The following is a 10,293-nucleotide window of genomic DNA, read 5'->3' on the forward strand; positions in this document are numbered from 1 at the left end:
TCCCTGGCCCCTGCTTCCCTGACTGTACTGAGATTCAGAAGTTCAAGTATAATGTGAACACACATCTCGCTTCCCAAATCCCTACAGTATTCTGGCAAATTTGGTCCCTATTAGTAACTCCTTACGACTTAGTGGCACTGTTTTGTTTGGAGTGAACAAACAGTAAAAAATTTTTTAAAAAATAATAATAATTCAGAAGATGATACTGAATAGTAAGTTTCAAAATCATTGCACATTAAGCAAGACGTCATTGGTTTAGAATATTGGAATCATGAGTAATTTCACTTGAATTTATCTTCCCTGAATTATTACTTGACCACTTGAAAATTCACTCTTGTATTCAGAAGTACAAAAATAAAAAAATCGCTCTACACATGTGTGAGGTTCAAAATGAGGCTTTTTCTCTTTCTGGTTTCGGGCTTCAGGATGGTTGGATACGTTTAACTGCTGCTCTATTTCATTATTTTTTCACAACTGCATGTTTCCAATTAGACGTCCTATTTAAGTGTCGCAACTATAAATTTGCAATGTATATTCAACCATGACCTTTCTTGACTGGTGGCAAGTGTTGTTCCCAGTTAGATATTCATCCATGATATAAGATACAAATCTCCTGTAAGAAGGCCAGGCCTCCAAGAAATTTCTATTATCATTAACAAATTCTCTCCTGAACAATTTCTGTGGAGTGAAAAACAATAAAATAATAAAGTCATCAAATACAAGAAAAATACAAACCATTTGTTATTGTATTTTTTTAAATATATTTGTTTTGTCTTTTTGGTTTTGTCAATATAATATTTGGTATATTGAGTTCCCTTCCTTTTGAGTTATCTCCCTTCAACTCGTGTATGAATAATCTTCTAATGATGGCATTATACTTGAACAGATTGGCCTTAATTCTCAGTGGCCTCGAATAAGGTCGCAATGATGGCCCCAACTTCAGAAAGAACTCCTGTTCATTCAACACCGTAACAACACCAATGCTTTCTCTCACCTGTACAAATTTCACTTCCCATCTGCTCTTCATATTATTTTGATTCTTCGGACTACTATGTTCATCTTGAGTGCTATTTTCACCACGTTTCAGTCGATTTAACCTCCGACCTTCTTCAGGTACTCCTGTTGTAACCAACTGGGAAGCAACCTCATTGTGTTCCACAGATGAGTAGTTCTTGTCGAACTTGGAAGTCTTTCTGGAATTTGCACAGCACTTCGAACAGAACCCTTTATTTAATGCACAAGGGTAGCATGCTCTTGTTCTGTCAGTCATGAAGTTCTAAGTAACTCGCAATTGTATTTTGAGTATCCCTATGAATTAAACCTTTAATCTCCAGAAAAATGTAACTTACAACTGGACGTTATCAAGTACTTTATCCACTACGTCATGGATCCTTGCTTTTAATCTGCCTTTTAAAAATCAATTTGTTTCTACACATAGAAATCACTTGCTTATATATGCAAAGCAGTTCCAACTATAAAAAAATCTGCAATTATGAATGAAAGTTTTGGGATTGATCTTCATCCCTGATTTGAAAAATGGAATACTTACATTAAACCTGTTGCCAAGGTTACCAGAAAAATAGTTGACACCTTCTATCGCTCCAGAACGTATCTCACTCCTGATGCAATCCGCTATATGTGTAAGAACCAAATACGCCTTAAAATGGAGTACTGGTGCAACATCTGGAGAGAAACTACCCGAAGTACCTTATCCTTCCTTGACAGAGTTCAAAATTGGCTTCAAAACATGGTAGGCAGTGCTCTTTTCTCCTCCCTGAAACCTCTCTCTCACAGAAGAGACGTTGCAAGCCTGTTTCTACTTTACTATTATTTTCATGTCTGCACTTCATTCAATGTCCCTCCACACCGCCAAACTTTCACAAAAAGCACTCATTAAGCTACGACCGTCGCCAAGTACTTTCTATCAGTACCCAAATCTAAACGCAAATTCTATGAACAAGGTTCTTTCCCAGAACAGCAAGCCTGTGGAACTCAGTTCCACTAATCTGCTTCCCAGCTGACTACAACATGGTCGTCTTCGATTTAATTTCAATGCATCCAAAACCAAGCTTCTATCTTTATATGACGTGACTGTATAGAGGAGCGATACTGCTCCCTATTGGGGAGATTAAAATCCCCTAAAACCCTGAGTAAGGCCAGGTAAATATGCTGAGATTGTCCGTTAAACGTTGATTGAATCCCGGACAGCGGCAGGTGATCTATAAAAAGGGACGAATTTATTGTGCTTTGTAAAAACAGACAGATATTTTATTGTTTAAAACAATGACAGGAAATATCAGCATAATGTAGAAATTAAATCATGCACTCATTGGCCAAGGAACACCTGCTCACACGTGACAATGTTGACCTTTTTGAGGGCGTGTAAAGGAAATTTAGTTTTGGTCGCAGATTCGCAAACTATGGACGACCTATTGAAATGCACACACGCAAAAGAGTTGGGTATTTCTGTGTTGTGTTCTGGTTGGCTGGGCAGATCGCCCGACCAAACCTGTTACCTTAGTATTAAAGAAAATACTCAGGCTGAATTTAGCAGATTAAGCCAGACCTCCAGGAGTGAGGGCCTAACCAAGAGATATCACCCCTATCCGGCCGTCACCACCACTGCCATCATAAAAACGAAGAATAAGATTTTTGGAGAATCTTGATGTTTTTGGTATAATCAAACTGAACGATGTATATATGTAAAACCTTGTAATTTTTGTGAACTTAACTTTTCGTAGCTAGAACCCTCAGAGTCTTTTTCTTTCCTAGCGTGCATGCAAGCAAATTGATTTTCAGCAGAATCGACACGAAACCTGAGAATTTATGTGAAGATCTTCTGGAAGAAGACGATCAAGCCATTTCATTTTCGATGAGGTCAGAGGCCATCTGCTGACCTAGGCGGGAGCGGCTTACATTTACACCACCAATGCTCTGACTCCTACATAACCATAATCAATATGAATAATTCAATGTAAATAAGTTCTTGCTATCCTCTCTTCTTAAATAATCCAATTCTGTCCAATCCCCACCAAAAACTATCACTGAGCTGTTGTCGCACCGACCACCTTACATTCATTAACCCTTTTCCTCGATAAGGGTTAATGAATGTAAGAACCTTGATAAGTGATGACTTTCGAAATGTTTGCTTTGACTTTAAATCCAGATCTAAAATGAAAGACTTGCATACAACTTATTGCTCGGATTGTTGAAAAAAAAAAAAAAAATGGTCAAACAATTCTACCATTCATTTTATTTTATATTTTGGTTTTTGATTTCTGTCAACGAGATATTGAAAATCTTGTTGGATATTGGGAAGAAGTTGTAAACAGCAAAGGAGAATACATTATTAATTCGTGCTTATTTTTATTAAACCTTTTTAGATTAAAAAATAAAAAACGTTGAAAAAAAAAACGTTGTATAAGAATGTTGTATTTCGGTTGTGTTTAAAAGAACGACGACATGCTGACATATTAAAATATAACAATATGTCTTTATTTTTGGTAACAATTATGAGTGGTTGGCGTTAGGGGGGAGATGCACACACGGAAATTCAACCAATTGATTCTTCTCGGCCAGATGGTCAACAAACAACGATATCCTTTTCAGTTATTATATAAGCATTTGTGACCACCTGGGATGGCATTGTCTTGTAACCACACTCCAAGGACATTTTATTCGACCCTCGTGATTAAATGAACTAGTTGACCTTGATTAAACCTGTGGGGAAACACGTGACTTACTTGACTAGCACGTGTGCATGATTCAAAGGGTCGGTCGTGGAACGAAATGAAAGAGAAAGAAAGGAAAATCTAATATGGCGAGACAGTTTGTTGAATAATCACATGACTGCGAATGTTTATGCAAATAAGACTGGTCTATAAAATGGACGTGAAGCGAGCATGAGGCGAGTTGAGAGAAGGCGTGTTACTTACGCAGAAGTGTGGAAGTGTTGCGGACCAGGATATAAATATCCTAACTCACTACAAAAGAAAATAATGAAACGAATGGAAAGAAGGAAACAAAATTTAATTGCTGGATAAAATAAATATGTCATTTATTTTCTGTCGAAAATAAAAGGTTTAGGTGGAACAAGTGTTCATTCAGTCGTTGACGACTACACGCGTGGAAAAGAAAAGGAATGAAGTAGAGGATGAGAAATGGCAGTCCAACATGTAGAAAGGGAAAGAGAGAGAGAGAGAGAGAGTGTTGGCCTCAGCAAAGCTGTGCGTTCATGATAGCAGTCGTCCACGTGGAAAAGTCTTCAAGCCAAGAGCTGTGGACGCGAACTTGCCTGGTTGATGAACCAAGGCAAAAAGGGGAAGAAAAAGGGAAGTTGAATGGTGTTGTTGACTTTTATATCGAGGTGAGTGTTCTGACTGCACGTGTCTAGAATTTCTTTAAGGGGAAGTGACGTTTCCCATGTGTGCGTGCATGTGCGTGTATGTGTGCATACATGTGTGTATGTTAGCATGTGTGTGTATGCACATGAATGTGAGAGTATATACGTGAACGTGAATATATGTACATGTCTGGGCGTATGTGCGTGCATACATGTGTGTGTGTGTGTATGTGAGGAAAAAAAACATGTTCGAGTTGAGAGAAGGCATGTTACTTACGCAGACGTGTGAAAGTCAGCAGGAAAGATTGTTGCATTTGAAAGCCGGAAGCTTTGACAACAGTGTCGAATTTAACCGAAAAATTGGTGATTTGAAGTACAGAATAAATAACATTTGAGTTATTTAATTATAACTTTTTGGCTGAAAATGAACTTTCAAAAATACTTTTAATAGTTCTGGAATTATTAATAGGAATCGGAATCCGGAATACAAAAATAAAAAAATGGAACTTTTTGATATATTGGAATCAGAAAAATTTTTGCCTTCTTTCTGATACCAAAAACCGATTCATTTTCTTGCTTTTATTTGTTTGGTTTTGCTTAAAACTTAATTTACCAAGTCTCGTATTAATGATAAAATGATAAATTGATTTAAAACTACTAACAAAACTTAAATCTATAGATTACTCCCACAAGTGTATTTTTATGTTCGTGAAAATATGTTTCTATTACATATTTTTTGGTAATCTGCCCCTCCCCCGTCATCTCCAAAGAAAACAACCCTACATTTAGAAATTGTAAAAGAATCGAAATAGTAATTAGTAATAGTATTAGAATCGGAAATTTAGAACAGAATAGGTAATTGTATGAAAATTTGGAAAAATGTTAGAATGATCCTATCATTAACTTTTAACTTTTCTTTCTGAAAATTCCAAGTTTGTTGTTTTTACACACAGGTGCCTGTCAGTTGCATAATTTTTTATACATGTAATCTTTTGGTACATTTGATAATTATTATTGTTCTGCAGGTGCAAACTTATGTCAGAACGATATTTGGTACTTATGGTCTAGGTATCAAATGACTAATGCAAATGCAAAAAATGATTTCTCAGCCCAAATATCCAACAAGAGTCAGGTATGTCCTAAGATGTAATACTGTTGTGACCAAGAGCTTTGTTGTCTAAACAGAGTTCAAAATGGACTCCAAAACCTAGTGGAAAATGACCTCTTTCAGCTCCTCATTGAAATGACATTGATTTCATGGAAGGTGCCCAACTAAGCTCCGATCTTTGGTTTCTCATTATAAGACATTCACAGCAATACTCGTTTTCTTACGAGACATCAGGTGGCATTTCAACAAATCAAGTTTCTTCACAGGGGATTCCCTGCAGATTACAACATGGGCGTCATCAAGTCCAATGCTAACAGATTCTTGTCATAAACTGTACCCATAAATAATTAAACTTAGTACATTTCATTAATCATTTCTAATCTTCTCATAATATTCTTCATCTTTCAATCGATCTCATTAACACTTAGTTTCCAGCGCCTTTGAAGCTTGATAATTGGTCACCAATGCGGATGTATGAAACAGGATACAGAGAGTAATGTATGAATAGTGATTATAGCAGTGATTCAGCAAAAAAATAAAAAATATGTCATAAAATAAAACAAATCACATTAACCTTTCCTTTCATATCCGTTATCAGCTTCAGTTCTAAACAAAAACAAAAACAAAATATAAGAGAGAGAGAGAGAGAGAGAGAGAGCATCTATATAATAATACTCTAAGAAATTTCATATTCATACTACAACTATCAATTTTTACACACATAAAATATGAGATCGGCCAATCAGCAAAGATGAGGATTGGTGATTAATCTAATATCATCAAAATAAAAAAAAAATTCACCTTTAGCCATTTTAAAATGAATTGTTCCCAAATCGAAATCCTGTTGACTAAAATTGTACAATTGCAAATGAATACATTCGAAAAAAGTGACTATCATTTTATTGTTTTGAAAAATATTTAACTGAAAAAAATATTTAACTGCTGACCCATGATGCCAGTTAATTTTTTTATTTTACAATAAAAAGACAGACGATTTACTATTTTAAAAAGAATTTGATTACTATAAGTTAAACAAAGAAATAAGAGATTGCACTTGTGCATCATGGTCACATGACAACTTTTTTGGTCTTTCTCAATTTTTTTAGATGAGGACTGATTATTCGTATTATTTGGATTAATCGGACTACTGTTCTCATCTTGAGTGTGATTTTCACAATATTTCGGTCGATATAACTCCAACCTTCTTCAGGTGTATTTTGTCGAACTCAGAAATGTTTCTGCCAAACTCGGGAATTTCGACAGAATTTCAAACAGAACCTTTTATTTACTTCATAATAGTAACCTGAAAATTGGGAAATTGAAAAGAAATTGGAAAATCTAAAAGCTAAGAATGTAAGACTCCTCGTCCACCATTCACCAATAAGAGCAATTGTCAACGAAAGTAAATGTCAGCTAACTCCGTTTGAGGAATCAGAGCTAAACAAAGGTGTCAACTTCACCACAACGATCAAGCGGATTCCATACTTAAATATGATAGGTCCGATAGAGGAGGCAGCCTTGAATAAACCCAAGGCACAAGGAGATGAACTAAGGTAGAAAGTGAGACAAGCACTCGAGAATTCAAAGCCTCCAAAACCGAACCTCTCAAAGGAAGAAGTATTGGCTATCAAGTTCCTGCACGGTGATAGTGATATCATAATACTACCAGCAGACAAAGGCAATGCTACAGTGTTAATGGATAGAGCAGAATATTCCAAGAAGTTGACAGATTTAATAGAATGTAAAGTGAAAAAGAACCTGATCTTGAAAACGGAAAGGAAGTTGTCACAGATCCTCAGTAAGAACAAGGACCTAATACCACCTGCAAAATACAGACAGCTAGTATAGGATTACAGCAAGCTACCCCCTCCCCTAAGATCCAGAAGGACGGTATTGCATTAAGGCCCATCGTCAGTGCTCAAGGTTCAACATGCCATCCATTGAGCCGATTCCTGGTAGATATAATCACCCAAATCACCTGGAAACTCCAGTGCTTTCTACACTAATCTGTACAATTTACTGTTAAAATTTTTTTTTTTTTAAATCTTCAAATTATACAGATTAGTGTAGAGAACACTGGAATTTCCACAGGGCTCGACTAGTTAACATGTCGATAAATCGGCTCCAGTACTTCGACTGTAATGGTTGTCAAAATCCAAGTTTCTGTTCTATGAGGCCATTGAAGGAAAGTGGCAAACCTTCTGACCCATGATGTATAGTGATCATATACAAATTTAAATTTGGCAGTCCAATTCAATTATAAGGTCCATATAACTGGTTGAACATACATACAAATCCCTCATATAGTAATGGCATGACCTTATTTATTTGTATGAGTAAATTAAAGCTTAGTGTAGAAGCACAGAGAACAGACACATCTATGACTTTCCTGTTGCTAGTACTGAAATAAAGGTATTCAATATTAACGTTCTTCTTCGGGTTGATATGACGTTAGATCGGCTGTAACACTTTGACTGTAATGATTGTCAAAATCCAAATTTCTTTTCTATCGCTAGTTCGCACACAAAAGTCTTTTCGTCGTTCCTTCTTTACACAGTCTTCAGTATAAGTTCCAACAAGGTGAATTTCAAACCGCTCTGTATGCCAAAATGAACGCTTATTTATATTAATCGCTTTCAACTCATTTGCATATTAAATTCACCATTACAGTATCCTAAGCCTATTCACTGTCTTCATAAACACATTCCCAAAATGTAGTGCTTTAAAAACAATTATTATTTTCAAAACTCTCGCCGTTCTCATTTTTTTATTTTTTTTTTTATTACATTTTCACCCCACATTGCCACTTTGGTGTAGGGGGCTACTATCAGGGGCAACAACTACTGGAGTACTATGTAGGGATTTGGGCAGCAAGATGTTGGTTCACGTTACACTTGAACTTCTGCACGTCAGTACTGTTGGGGAAGCAGGGACCTGGAATGGAATTCCAAAGTCTAGCAGTTCTGGGAAAGAAACTATTGGAGTAGAAAGATTTTTTACATCTAGGGATCTCTACAGTGTGGGGGTGGGATTTAGCAGCCTGTCGGGTTTGTCGAGGGTGCTCACGTCGTGGGGGCACAAATGATTGCAGTTCGTCAGAGCATTCACCACTAAAATACTTGTAGAAAAGGCAGAGGGACGCAACATTTCGTCGATGGGACAGAGGCTGAAGCTTAGATGCCAGTTCAGGGCCTATCAGGTTTGCGACTCTCTTTTGAACCTTGTCAAGGAGCAAGAGACTAGTAGCAGATGCACCAGCCCAAATGTGACAGCAGTACTCCATACATGGGCGAATGGTGGCCTTATAGAGGTACAGGATGTTAGTAGTTGTCTAGCACGGTAGAGAGAGCCCACCTTTCTTGCAGCGGCCCTGGTAATGCCTTCAATGTAATTATTCCAACTCATGTTTCCTGTGAACGTTAGGCCAAGGAGTTTGAAAGATGTACTCTCAGATAAAGAGTCGTTGGCCATTGCTATAGGTGGTAGAGAGGGTTTCTTGTAATTATTGAATGAAACTAGTTTAGTCTTGGTGGCATTGAATATGACCAACCATTTTTAACCCCATTCCACTACAGATTGGAGGTCATCCTCTAGTGTTTATGCCATTTCTTTAGAAATGTGTCCATCCGTCTTCCTGTCATGCCTGTTATAGAGTGTAGTGTCATCAGCATATATACCCATCTCAGAGGCAATTTTTTCGGGGAGGTCATTTATAAATATTAGGAACAATAGAGGTCCAAGGATAGACCCCTGGGGCACTCCCGCATTTATATCATATTGTTTAGATGTACGACCATCGAGGACAACCTGGATTTTTCTCTTATCTAAGAAGGATTTAATTATGTTAAGTATTCTACCAGTGATACCGTAGGATCTAATTTTCCTGAGGAGACCCTCATGCCATACTCTGTCAAAAGCCTTAGATATATCTAGAGCTACCGCTCTACCCTCCCCCGCTTTGTCCAGTGAATGGTATATACGTTCAGAGATTACAGTGAGGATGTCTGCTGTGGAACGGGCTTGTCTAAATCCATATTGTTGGTCAGTCAGAAGTTTAGCATCTGTAAGCTGATGGACTAGAGCATGGTTGATTAGGTCTCAAATATTTTGGCAAAAAGTTGGAGAAGGCTAATGGGGCGATAATTTGATGGGTCAGTCCTTTCGCCAGAATTCTTGAATACTGGTACAACAGAAGCACTTTTCCAACAGCCCGGAAAAATAGCTTCATTAAGGCATTTGTTGTAGAGTTTGGAGAGAACTGGAGCTACTTCAGCTGAGCATTTTTTAATAGCACAGCTGGGATGAGATCAGGTCCATATGCTTTTGAAGTGTCAAGGTTATTTATAATAGCATGCACCTGAGCAGGGGTGATTTTCAGATCGTCTAGCATGGCGTCTGTCCGCATAGGAAAGTCAGGTAGGGGGTGGTTGGAAGGGTCCAGTGTGGAGTTTGAGGCAAACCGACTGGCAAGCATGTTAGCCTTCTCGGTTGCTGAGGAGACAACGTCGTGATTGTTGGTTAGTGGGGGAATTGTTGATTGCCCATTATTTACTACACTGTTGTAGATTTTCCAGAAGTCTCGAGTTCCTAGTTTTTGTGCTTCGATGCGTTTTTTAGTGGTTTCTGTAAATTCTCTCTTAGCTGTCGCTATTTCTTTCTTAACGTTATTTCTAGCTTCTATATACTTCAGTCTGTTTGAACTGAACTTATGTCTGTTAAATCTGTGGTATGCATGCTGCTTTTGAGCAATGGCAGTTGCACAAATGGAAGTAAACCATTGGGGAGAGTGGGGCTTACTATAAAATTTCCGCATGGGAACATGCGCTTCGATTGCAGTTTTCAA

Source organism: Euprymna scolopes, chromosome 5 (assembly GCF_053919585.1).
Source record: "Euprymna scolopes isolate OS-2025 chromosome 5, ASM5391958v1, whole genome shotgun sequence".
NCBI classification, from domain to species: Eukaryota; Metazoa; Mollusca; class Cephalopoda; order Sepiida; family Sepiolidae; genus Euprymna; species Euprymna scolopes.